This window comes from Oncorhynchus nerka, linkage group LG9a (assembly GCF_034236695.1).
Source record: "Oncorhynchus nerka isolate Pitt River linkage group LG9a, Oner_Uvic_2.0, whole genome shotgun sequence".
In the NCBI taxonomy this organism is placed as follows: domain Eukaryota; kingdom Metazoa; phylum Chordata; class Actinopteri; order Salmoniformes; family Salmonidae; genus Oncorhynchus; species Oncorhynchus nerka.
In genome coordinates, this window is record NC_088404.1 from 60,578,112 (window position 1) to 60,591,618 (window position 13,507).

The 13,507-nt window shown below is 41.0% G+C and overlaps 1 long non-coding RNA gene across 2 annotated transcripts; it reads right to left on the reverse strand.

The window, feature by feature from the left end:
* Positions 1–381: 381 nt before the first annotated feature.
* On the reverse strand, positions 382–12,581 carry LOC115134619 (uncharacterized). 2 transcript variants are annotated; one of them, XR_003864346.2, is made up of 3 exons: positions 11,213–12,581; positions 10,641–10,670; positions 382–9,812 (listed from the first exon to the last, which is right to left on the reverse strand). It is a non-coding gene; the product is annotated as an uncharacterized LOC115134619 (long non-coding RNA). The 2 variants fall into 2 exon arrangements; XR_010464758.1 differs by having other exon boundaries at positions 382–10,670.
* Positions 12,582–13,507: the final 926 nt, after the last annotated feature.

Here is a 13,507-nt window from a genome sequence, read left to right on the forward strand (position 1 = left end):
AAAGTAATTTAATATTTTTATATATAATGATAATAAATGTAGCACAGTCACACATTTTTACAACAGTGACTTGTATTTCGTTCTACTTTAACCATGGAGAGAGTAAACAAATGATCCTAAGCACAATGTAACCATGCCCTCTGGACTAGTGTCCATAGGATCTGTGCAGCAGGCTGAACATTTGACGTCCATTCGTTAGTGACCGAGACATGGTTGTTAAATTCATTCATTTGCAGTCCTGTGGCCTTCACCGAGTGAGCTCCTTAGTGTCTATGTTATCATTAAATGTGCATTACTTAAAGCCAAAAAGGAATTGATTTGGAGGATTTCAGCAGGATTTCTAAAAGACAGACATTGAAAAGGAAACAAACAAACAAAACCTAACAAACAAAAAAGCAAGGTAATTTATTTTACCAGGCAAGTCAGTTAAGAACAAATTCTTATTTTCAATGACGGCCTAGGACCAGTGGGTTAACTGCCTGTTCAGGGGCAGAATAACATATTTGTACCTTGTCAGCTCGGGGGTTTGAACTTGCAACCTTCCGGTTACTAGTCCAACACTCTAACCACTAGGCTACCCTGCCACCCCAAGATTGTTCTGGACATTGCAATTGATGTGTACAGTGTTAATTACAGTAAATTACACATTTAATAGCAACAGTAGCAAGAGCTTGGCACATTCCATATGATCTACGAGCAGAACAGAACTCTGAACATTATAAACAGCATCACAAACAAAAGCTGCTGAGGGAAAATCCAGAGTCATTGTTTGCTGATTATAAACTGGGTGGTTCGATCCCTGAATGCTGATTGACTGACAGCTGTGGTATATTAGACCTTATACCACGGGTATGACAAAACATTCATTTTCACTGCTCTAATTATGTTGGTAACCAGTTTATAATAGCAATTATAATAGCAATAAGGCACATTTACATTACATTACATTTACATTTACATTTAAGTCATTTAGCAGACGCTCTTATCCAGAGCGACTTACAAATTGGTGCGTTCACCTTAAGACATCCAGTGGAACTGCCACTTTACAATAGTGCATCTAAATCTTTTAAGGGGGGAGGGGGGGTGAGAAGGATTACTTTATCCTATCCTAGGTATTCCTGAAAGAGGTGGGGCTTCAGGTGTCTCCGGAAGGTGGTGATTGACTCCGCTGTCCTGGCGTCGTGAGGGAGTTTGTTCCACCATTGGGGGGCCAGAGCAGCGAACAGTTTTGACTGGGCTGCGCGGGAACTGTACTTCCTCAGTGGTAGGGAGGCGAGCAGGCCAGAGGTGGATGAACGCAGTGCCCTTGTTTGGGTGTAGGGCCTGATCAGAGCCTGGAGGTACTGAGGTGCCGTTCCCCTCACAGCTCCGTAGGCAAGCACCATGGTCTTGTAGGCACCTCAGGGGTTTGTGGTATAAGGCCAAAATACCACAGCTAAGGGCTGTTCTTACGTACGATGCAACTCGGAGTGCCTGGATACAGCCCTTCACCGTGGTATATTGGCCAAATACCACAAACCCCTGAGGTGCCTTATTGCTATTATAAACTGGTTACCAACGTAATTAGAGCAGTGAAAATGAATGTTTTGTCATGCCCGTGGTATAAGGTCTAATATACCACAGCTGTCAGTCAATCAGCATTCAGGGATCGAACCACCCGGTTATTGAGAAGAGAGAGAAACTGCCCCTCCCTTACTTCAGGCTATGCTCAAACCCTACACCACAACCCGAGCCCTACATTTTGCCACCTCTGGTCTCTTGGCCTTCCCACCCCTACGGGAAGGCAGCTCCTGCTCAGCCCAGTCCATTCTGTCCTGACACACCTATTTTGGAAACAGCCTCCCCCTTAAGCTCGGACAGCAGAGTCCCTGCCCATCTTCCGAAAGCACCTGAAACCCTACCTCTTCAAAAACTATCTTAATTAATTCCCCCCCTAGCTCGGACTTTGCTGATAGCAACGTTATTGAGGAAAAGTATACTTAGTATGCCTGTGATATGTAGTTGTCCTAGCAATCTGAAGATGAATGTACTAACTGTAAGTCACTCTAGATAAGGGCATCTGCTAAATGACTAAAATGTCAAATGTAAAGAGCTAGCAGACACCTTGAAAGAGAATGAACTGCTTTACTTCAATCAGATGACAGACCTGGGGAGAAATCTGTTTATTTTAAAAGTATCTAACCAAAACATCCAAGTAGACAACATGTCCTAGCTGTCCCAGTTCTTTGGGAGTATCTCCCTACTGGAGGTAGATGATGAATGGGCTTGGTGGTAAGGTGACAGTTCTGAGGCAGGATAAGGAGGAGCTGGGAGAGAAACAGGCAACGGTCGAGAGCATCATGAAGAGAGAGGTAGCTGACATCAGGGAGGAGCTACAAAGGGAGTTGTCAGCAGTCATAGAATTGTTACAACACAGAGACACCAGAACCCACACTAAGAAAACAACTGGAGCTTACCACAACCCTCACTACCACACCCTCACATCACCTCATTGGCAATATCACTGCTTCTCATAGGGAACCTCTGGAACACAGACTCAGCACAAGTAATCAGAACCAGAACAACTCCTCCTCCCACAGCAGCACATTCTCCTCGTCAGATATAGATCAAGCCTCCACAAGATACTCACACTAGTGCTCTGCTGGGACCCTCGGGAGAGAGGAAGACAGGAAGGCCACCCCACCCCACTCTATCCAAAGAACATCACTCCAGAAACCACAGCACACAAGAGCAGTACACAGGCAGAGCACCCTATGGTCTTCATTTTATGTGACTCCAATGGGAAATCTGTTAGAGAAACTGCTATTCCCTGGCATGTCAGTCAGAAAGCCATGGTGCCCAACAACAGCAAGTGCATTGAAAAGTCTGTCAAGCAACAAATTAAATGGGACCAAACTATAATTCACACAGGTACTAATGATTTGATGGCAATGAGAGGACATGTAGCTCATGCAATGCAACAAGTGGCAGCGAGAGCTGCAGAGAGATTTCCTAACACCAAAATCACTATGTCCACTCTGTTGCCATGTGGAGATTTTCCCTTCCACATTATTCAGAGAAACAACACTGAGCTGTGTAGATGCTGTGCTCTCTTGGACAATGTTTACTTAGCGAACCACCATTCACATAGCTGATGTACGACGTAGTACACTTGAACCAACAGGTTGTCAAGGTGTTTGCTAGGAAACGGAGAGAAACTGCTCTGGGACAATGGAAAAAAACAAAATAAGAGGAACTCTGCCATACATCCTGCAAGATCATGACCACCAGCCCCCACCCAGAGAGATCAGTATCACCCTACACCACCGGCCACCTCTAGAGAGGACAGCTCTACCCTGCACCAAGAGGCCCCACTCAGAGAGGCAAGCTCCGCCTTACACCATTGGGCGCCATCCAGAACAGCCAACACGACCCTGCACCATCGGGCCCCTACCAGAGAGGCCAGCTAGACCTTACACCACCAGGCCCCTTCAAGAGAGGCCAGCTCCACCCTGCAACCTCAGGCCCCTTCCAGAGTGAACAGCACCCCACTGCCCCCCATGCTAACAGGGCAACACCCCAATCAAAAGAGACCAACAGTCCAACAAGACAGCTATGCAGAAGTGGAACGAAGAATAGAGCACCCTGCTGCAGCCGAGCTAAACCAGATAAGGCTTTGGCTGAACATAATCTGCTCAAATATCCATGAAATCCTTCTTTGTTATTATCAGAAATATAATTATTAGAAATACAACCTATTATCATTATGAGCTCAGTTCTATATAAGCTACCCAGGAAAGGGTTAAAGTTAGCTCATATAAATATATGAAGCCTCAGAAACAAAATTCATGAGATTAGTAATATCCTAATCTTAGATCATATTTATATATTAGCCATTTCTGAGACTCACTTAGACAGCACCTTTGCTGATACAGCAGTAGGAATACAAGGATGTAACATCTATAGAAAAGATAGGAATGTCTAGGGGGAGGTGTTGCTGTATATATTCAGAGTAATATTCCTGTAAAGCTCAGAGAGGATCTCATGACAAATGAAGTAGAAGTGCTGTGGTTGCAGGTTCACCTGCCTCAGCTGAAGTCTCTTCTTTTAGGGTGCTGCTTTAGGCCACCAAGTTCAAACTGTTAGTATCTGGAGAATATGTGTGTGATGTTATAAGGTTTCTGATGCTAACAGAGACATGTGTTTTCTTGGTGTCCCAGGTGTCCTCTCAAGCTTCTTACAAACTTCTTATGGTGACTAATACCTGCAGGGCCGGCTCCAGGCCTAAGCGACATAAGCAACTGCATATGTCGGGGTCTCAACTTATTATTAAGAGTAAGAATAGTCAAATACAGCAGGTTCAATTTCGAAATTTGGTTGTACATCAGCAGTTTTTCTCTTGTTATGTAGGTCACTCAATTAGCTGACAATTTGCTATGTACATTTTTAGATTGAAATGCTGTAGTAATCACTGAAATACTGACAGGGCCTCTGGCGTGGGCCCTGTCCTCAAGGGGCCCATCATTCATTTTCTTTGTCAATCTGACTCAAATATCATATTAACATGGCATGTCAAGGCAAAATGTTTACAATTGTAGGAATGTAGCTTTAAAGGCCCCCACCAGAAGGCAATGCCACCCCTATTTTGGCATAATTCCTGTCCCATAGCGGAAATGATCATTTCAATTCTGGATCTGTCATAAGCATTTAGGCAAAACTTTGCTGCTGATGGATAGGGGAAACCCGTGTCTTTTGTTATCTCAAAAGTTTTGGTATGTTACATAAATTGCGGCCGTGAATCCTCCATAGAAATAATAATCAGCTGGGTGGTTACATTTGTCCTATGTACAAGTGCATGTGTGAATTGGAGAGTGGGGTCTGAGCCAGGGATCAGCCATTATTGATCGCGACCCTGGAGCAATTAAGGTGAACTGCCTTGCTCAAAGGTACATGGACACATTTTTCACCAAGTCTGCTCGAGGATTTGAACCAGTGACCTTTGGTTACTGGCCCAACGCTCATAACTGCTAGGTTTCCTTTGGCAATATGGATAGCCTAACTATTGGTTAGGACTAGAGCTGAGTTTTCCTACATTGTAATGGACACAGTGCAACCTTTGGTAGGCTGTTGGCAGGCTTTTTGGCTACGCTACAGCAATGCCAAGTCAGGCTGTGCTCATGCCATGGTTCTCACAGCTAGAGGAAGTGAAATGATAGGCTACAACAACTTTGCTCAGGATGCAATGTTCACATTATATATGTCAACATCCTATGCGCATCATGAAATGAAAAACCAATGCATGGAACAACAGCACAATATAGACAAACTAGTTGGTGGAAATTTCTTTCACGGGTTCTGCACCAATCAAAGCATTGGAGCGTGTGTTACGCCTTGGTCTTAGTATTTTGTGTTTTCTTTAGTTATTTGGTCAGGCCAGGGTGTGACATGGGTTTATGGTGTTGTCTTATTGGGGTTTTAGTAGGCATTGGGATTGTGGCTGAGTAGGGGTGTCTAGCATAGGCTATGACTGCCTGAGGCGGTTCTTAATCAGAGTCAGGTGATTCTCGTTGTCTCTGATTGGGAACCATATTTAGGTAGCCTGGGTTTTACTGTGTGTTTTGTGGGTGATTGTTCCTGTCTCAGTGTGTTTGTATTTCACCAGATAGGCTGTATAGGTTTTCACGTTCCGTTTCTTGTTTTTGTATTGTTCGTGTTTTTTCTTTATTAAATATGTATCGAACTAACCACGCTGCATTTTGGTCCGACTCTCCTTCGACGGAAGAAAGCCGTTACAGCGTGGTCTGTTAAAATGTGGAGGTGCAAAAACATAAGTTTTCCCCCATTATTGCTACGGGAAAAGCTGTTTGTAGCCAAAGATGATCTATTATATTGCTCAGTTCAGTCCCGAGGAATACATTTGCAGGTGTTTCTGATTAATAAACAGTGCAGTGCTGGTGGGTGGTAACATTCAAATTAAACCCAGTCCTGACAAGAAAACGTAGACTGCAAAGTATTAGCATGTCATATCATAGGGCAAAGTTAACACTTTGGATTTCCCACTTCAACACCAAATATATAATACTTTCACTAAAACGATGACTTATTGACGTAAATCAATGTGCAACATCATGGGCATCGTCTTTCAACTGAAAAAACATAGAATCTTTGTGGGCGTTTAAAACTGCAAAAATGTCTCTCCACCTCATGGCAAAATGGGTAGAATTGTAGGAAATAAACTTTAAAACGAAACATGTTCTCTCCGTTGTCAAGAGAGGGGCCACTAAAATGTTTTGCTGCGAATTGGGGGGCCCCCCAACCAAATCTCACCCTCAAAAGGCTAGAGCCGGCCCTGTCTGCCTGTAACATGACCCAGGTTATCACTCAACCAACTAGAATGTATACCAATAGTGTTGGATTTGTGAAACCCACTTATCAGCTCCCATTGGCTGTAGTGACCATAACATTGTGACAATAACATTTACATTTTACATTTACATTTTAACAAGGAAAGCCAAAGTAGCAAAGGTAGGGCCTAAAGTGAATTGTTTTATATCAAGAAAAATGTATGTTGGTCTGATGTGTATAAGGAGGTGAATCCAGAAGCAATACTTGGAGTATTTGTACAATTATTCTTGCCAGTTGTTTACAAACATGTACCTGTTAAGAAACTAACTGTCAGAACTGTTAGAGCACACTGGGTCAATGCGGAACTAAACAATTTTACGAATCAAATAAATTATGCAAAAAAGGTGGCGAACAAGTCAGGCTACTCAAATCAAATCAAATCCAATGTATTTATATAGCCCTTCGTACATCAGCTGATATCTCAGTGCTGTACAGAAACCCAGCCTAAAACCCCAAACAGCAAGCAATGCAGGTGTAGAAGCACGGTGGCTAGGAAAAACTCCCTAGAAAGGCCAAAACCTAGGAAGAAACCTAGAGAGGAACCAGGCTATGTGGGGTGGCCAGTCCTCTTCTGGCTGTGCCGGGTGGAGATTATAACAGAACATGGCCAAGATGTTCAAATGTTCATAAATGACCAGCATGGTCGAATAATAATAAGGCAGAACAGTTGAAACTGGAGCAGCAGCACAGTCAGGTGGAAGTTGAAACTGGAGCAGCAGCATGGCCAGGTGGACTGGGGACAGCAAGGAGTCATCATGTCAGGTAGTCCTGGGGCATGGTCCTAGGGCTCAGGTCAGTTGAAACTGGAACAGCAGCATGGCCAGGTGGACTGGGGACAGCAAGGAGTCATCATGTCAGGTAGTCCTGGGGCATGGTCCTGGGGCTCAGGTCCTCCGAGAGAGAGAAAGAAAGAGAGAAGGAGAGAATTAGAGAACGCACATTTAGATTCACACAGGACACCGAATAGGACAGGAGAAGTACTCCAGATATAACAAACTGACCCCAGCCCCCTGACACATAAACTACTGCAGCATAAATACTGGAGGCTGAGACATACAATCAGTTGATTGGATGACATACTGTCAATTGAGACATTTTGTGACTAAACTTAACAAATAATATATAAATTATAAAACCAAAACAAGACAAATGACAATGGGAAAAGACTTTGGAGCACCTTAAATTATATTATTGGCAGAAAACCCAATTCATATCCATCATTCATTGAAGTTGATGGGTCATTTATAACACAACCTTTAGATATAGCCAATCATTTCAATGACTATTTGACTGGTAAAGTAGATAAAATGAGAAGTGAAATTTCAACATTGAACAGCGAGGCATCATATTGTATTTGTGTATTGGAGATCTAATAATGAAAGAGAAGGGTTGCTGTTTTGAATTTGTTCAAGGATGTGTGAAAGACGTGGAAAAACGTTGTTATCCATCCCCAATGATGAGCCACCAGGTATAAAAATAGTCACACTCTCTAGTAATGTACCCAATAAATTACTGGGAGCTTGTATATAGAGTATGCAACGCTCTATATTTATTTCTATAGCCTACAGTTTACTCACCGTTAGTCAGCAACTCTATGAATTTTGTTGGGTGTGCGGTAGCACAGGCTTTTTATTAAGCCACCGGGTTTAGACAAGCTAGAATGGAAACTATTGAGAATGCTAGCAGACTGCATTGCCACCTCTATCTACCATGTCTTTAACCAAAGCCTAAAGGAGTGTGTGTGTCGACAGGCCTGGAAGGAAGCTAAAGCAATTCCATTACATTACAATTCCATTTTTTTTACAAATCTTTGCTGGCTGTAACAACCGCCCAATCAGTTTGCTGCCTGTTCATAGAAAACTGATGGAGAGGATTGTGTTTGAACAAAAAACTCACTTGTTATGGCTTTACATCACCTGCCTTAACAGGGTTGGAGAGTTACTTGTCCGATAGAACTCTGAGAGTATTCTTCAATGGAAGAATCAGATAACAATCGATAGGTACAGCATGGTATCCATCAGGGCAGTTGTCATGGTCCGTTACTGTTCTATATTTTTACAAATTATTTGCCACTTGTCTTACAAAAAGCTAAAATTACTATGTATGCGGATGATTGCACACTCTACAAATCAGTAGCTATAGCCAGTGAGCTCACTGAGAGTCTTGGCAAGGAGTTACAGTCGGTGTCAGAATGGATAATTAACATGCGTATTACATTGTTAGCTAGATAATTAACCAAGTGAAGATAGTATAATTCTCAAAATACAAGTAGCTTGCTACTGTTTGTGTTAACCAGCTAAATTCCAGCTGTGTCACTTAGTCCTTAGCTAATGTTAGCTAGCTAACTATGTTGCTAACGACAGGCTGGGATCAAGATGGTCAAAAGGCGCATCATTTGCACTAACATGTCACATGAAATCCACCGATTATCAAGACAAAATCAATTCTAAATTTGAACTACATTAATATCTTACTATTTATTCATCTTGGTTTTCCTTGGTCAACGTTGACTGTCACTGCACTTTTGTCCTCGATGTCGTTCAACATGTCTTTTTTTTACTGATTAACATTACTTCAATTTCCTGCACATGGGTAATTCACAACAATTTCAACAATTTCCAGCTAAAAACAAATTTAAACTCTTAAAGTGCACATCCAAATCCAACACTGTTTTTTACCCGACACAAGGATTTTTTATTGAACTAAGTGATGTATTGTCGACAAAAAAACAGCAGAAAAACAAAACAGAAAACATCAAAAACCTCCAGAAGAAAAGCCTGCTCAAGAAATATGTGAGGTGTCCTATCAGTGGCCACAAAAATGAAAATGATACAGCATGCATGCAAAGATGGAAATATAAGTTAATATTACAACTGACAACTGATATTGATTGGCCTAGAGAACTTTGGGAACGTTTTAAATGAGGAGTACTGTAAGAAATGTTTGATGGTGTAAATGTACAGTGAATCTAACTTTAATCTTGAGCTGGCAAGCTATGATTATTCTCTTCAATGCATCGTCACAGCAACATAAAAAAAATGTGTTCCGGCTGGTGAAATAATATATGGGTCAATGTCAGAGGAGGCTGGTAGGAGGAGCTATAGGAGGACGGGCTCATTGTAATGGCTGGAATGGAATAAATGGAACAGAGTCAAACGTGATTTCTATGTGTTTGTTACCGTTCCATTAATTCCATTCCAGCCGTTACGATGAACCCGTCCTCCTTTGGCTCCTCCCACCTCCCACCATCGGTTGGTTAATGAATTTGACAGAATGTTTGGGATCATTACATCTTTAGAAAGTGGTTCACAATCAGAGGCTGCATTACCCAAAAGGGCTTCCAAAAATCCCTAACACATTTTTTGTTTTGTTTTTCCACTGGGATGGCATGCTTCATTGATGATTAAATAGTTGGGCCAGTGGTAGACCTGCAAAGGTCAGAAAAAACATCATTTAGACCTCTTTGTTTGTTAATAATAGCTATCACCCACAGAAAGTTTCATGCTCTTTCAGCCCCCAATAAAATGAAGCATAACAACCATACACAAGGCACTGGTGAGTGTGGGGCTCTCTACTAAGTAATTACATTATTATCTATATTCACTCTGAGGACATTTTTGTTCACTTACAAACTATTTCATGCATTATTTACTGGACAGCTAAAAGGGGCTCTCCAAGATTTTCAACAACAATTAGCTGGCTTTGCTACCCATCCCCACCAGTGTTTCCCACGGGCATTTGGGTTACTTGTCATGGTGGCATGCCGGGAAGAGCAGCATGGCCTGACTGGGGAGGCATGCACCACTGCTGCTGCCCTAATTTATTATTCTTGTGAGCCTACACTATTCAGGCAAATTAAATAAAAGCTGTTACAAATGTGTTTGGAGTACTGTTTTTAGAGCTGCAACTAACAGCTATTTTGATAATCAATCTGTCAGTTATTACTTTGATTACTCAATTTGTTTGACATTTAAAAACCCCGTTTTGCTGACTGAGTATAGGTTGAATGTTTTATCAAATATTCAAATATGTACAGTGCATTACAGTGCAAATAGCAAAAACAGACAAACTCAAAGTCAGTTATTTTTCGGAGAACATCCATTAAAGTGTATTTCCACATGAGACAGGAGCAGTGTCAGCTCAAGACGATTTGGGACCTGAAGTGAGATTTGATTTCAGTGTCCCTCCTATAGAAGTTGATGGTCATGCATCCCTGGGACACTCAAGTCTTCTCATATCACTAATATTTGTCTTACCTCTCATTATTGAAGGTCTGCAACAAAGCCCTAAAGAGGTGTAAGAGGAGGAAGGGATTTCAAATTGGGTCAAGTTCTCTATGGAGATTGGTGGTGATAGATGAATCCAAGTTCTCGCACAAGAGAAAGGTATAGCATTATCCATTTTGATGTACTAACATTCATCATCTTGGCTTAGGAACCGAGAGATCATTTGTTGATATATTTTACTTATGGTAATCATTTTCATTTTAAGGTACTCCTCAGTAGATATACTGATATGGATCAAAAATAGAGGGCTTGCACATTTCATAAACTGAATTCTTTGATAAATACATCTCTGTGCTCTTGGACACATTACATTTACATTACATTTAAGTCATTTAGCAGACGCTCTTATCCAGAGCGACTTACAAATTGATGCGTTCACCTTAAGACATCCAGTGGAACAGCCACTTTACAATAGTGCATCTAAATATTTTAAGGGGGGGGGAGGGGTGAGAAGGATTACTTTATCCACATCATCAGTGATGTTTCCTAGAATCATGTTTTGGGTCTTTCAACATTATACAACTTAACCTATCAGAACTTACCTTGTGTCATAAGTGACATTACTGTAGTTCCTATGGATTTGTTGATCCCTTCAATTTCAAGGCATGTTGCAAATTGTTCCTATATTTCAGTACAATTGTGGAAGGATGGTGCCAACATGGAGAAGACAGAGTTGGGTGTTTGGGATGATGGAGGTCAAACACAACAGACGGCGCCCAGTTCTTAAAATGGTGGAAAACCGTTCACAGGCTACCTTAATCCCTCTCATCAGACGACATCTGCAAAGAAGTTCCACCACTCTAAGTGACTGCTGGAGAGCGTATGCCAGGTCTCTGAATAAGGCTGGGTTACAATCACCAGACAGTCAGCCACACAGACAACTCCTCACACAGGATGTCCCACACAACACATTGAAAGAGCGTGCCAGACAATAAAGCGGCAGGTCTGGAGGCTAAGGGGCAATCGGACCAAAAAAAAGTTGAAAGAAGTATCTCCATTTTATTGAGTGGATGTACTGGTTGGGTGAAGAAAATAAAAAAGGAGTTCTCTCCACTCTTCAAAGACATCCGATTAGTGTAGTAGCTGTAAGATTTTTACTCTCAGCATGCATCCCCTAGAGGAAATGGAGCCGGGAGTACCCGGTGCCGGCTACATTGCTGCAGTCAATTTAAATCATGGTCAATACTGGCCCTTTAAATACACGCAACCCCTGCAGGCTCTATTTTGATCAAAACAACAGAATCTCAACTTTTCATTTATATCAACCAATACGATTCCTTTGGAACTACGATCCCACAGCAAGTGAATGTGTTTCATTCTTTTGACAGGGTTTTAAGCATGTTTGTTGCTAACAGTGTTTTCTGGGTCACGCCACATAAATACGTTTGATATCACATGAAACGGGAGACTCTGGATTCCTTTGCTTCCAAACATATAAATGTCTGATCAACAGGCTACGCACCAACTCTCAAAGTGTATTACCAAACTTCACCTTCTATAATCAAAAACATGTTGCAACAAATGTGTTTTCCTTTATGTTAAGTTGCTTGTTCCTGTGTAGAAGCATTGTATTTACAATACTTTTCTTTCTAACGACATTGTAACAACCTAACTTTTGACATACTCTGCGGTATATTTAATATAATTACACTTTAAGGTGCTGTAACAACGTTTTTCCTAGATTGAGATTCATTCCCATTGATCACAACTACAAGTACTGTATTGGGTGTCTTCCATTGTTGTAATACAGTAACTACATAGTACTGTAATTACATGAGTGATTCATGGTCTGCTTCACTTTACGTTAAGTTGCTTGTTCCTGTGTAGAAACATTGTAGTTATGATACTTTTCTTTATAACAACATTGTAATGACTGACATTTTGATATATTCTATGAGATATGTAATTGCATTGAAAGTACATTGTAATTACATTTACAGGTGCAGTAACAACAGTTGTTTTACATTTAAGTGTATTTTCACCAAGATTGTAATAAAAAGGTTTACTGTGTTTCACTTCACTTGAAGCTGCTTGCTCATGAGTATCTACATTAACATTAAACATTATATTATTTTGAACAACATTTCACTTACATTACACCTTTGAAGCCAGAGAAATAAACCCAACATCCCTTCTCAAAAGCAGGTACATAGTATTTACAAAGGTTATGCCATTATGTGTTTCACTTCAAATTCCTTGCTCCTGGGTAGGTGCATTATAATTACATGTATATCCATTGTAAATACATTGCTCTTACATTTAATTCAGTACATTCTTTAAGACAAACAATATGGAATTAAGATAACTGAAGTTGTAGTTAATGATAGGGTGTGCATTGTTACAGCAGATGACAGAGTCCTAGCCTAGTTTATTTAGGTGGTAGTGACTTATGTAGTCACATGTCACAAGGTTACATAATAGGATGCATTGTTACAGCAGCTGATGTCCTAGCCTAGTTTATTTAGTTGGTAGTGACTTATGTAGTCACATGTTACAAGGTTACATAATAGGATTCATTGTTACAGCAGCTGACAGAGTCCTAGCCTAGTTTATTTAGGTGGTAGTGACTTATGTAGTCACATGTTACAAGGTTACATAATATGATGCATTGTTAGCATGGTGCTACACAGGAGACTGCAGAAGTGTAATTACAGAACATATTAGTAACATTTGGAACAAGACATCTTGTAATTACATATACATAAATCATGAGTAATTACACATGTGGAATAACCTCTGACAAGCTGATTTGTAATTACATATCCTTGTTCCACTTATGTACTAACCTATATCGCTAAACTCTAATTACAGTGTAATTACATAGTATTTACAAGTAA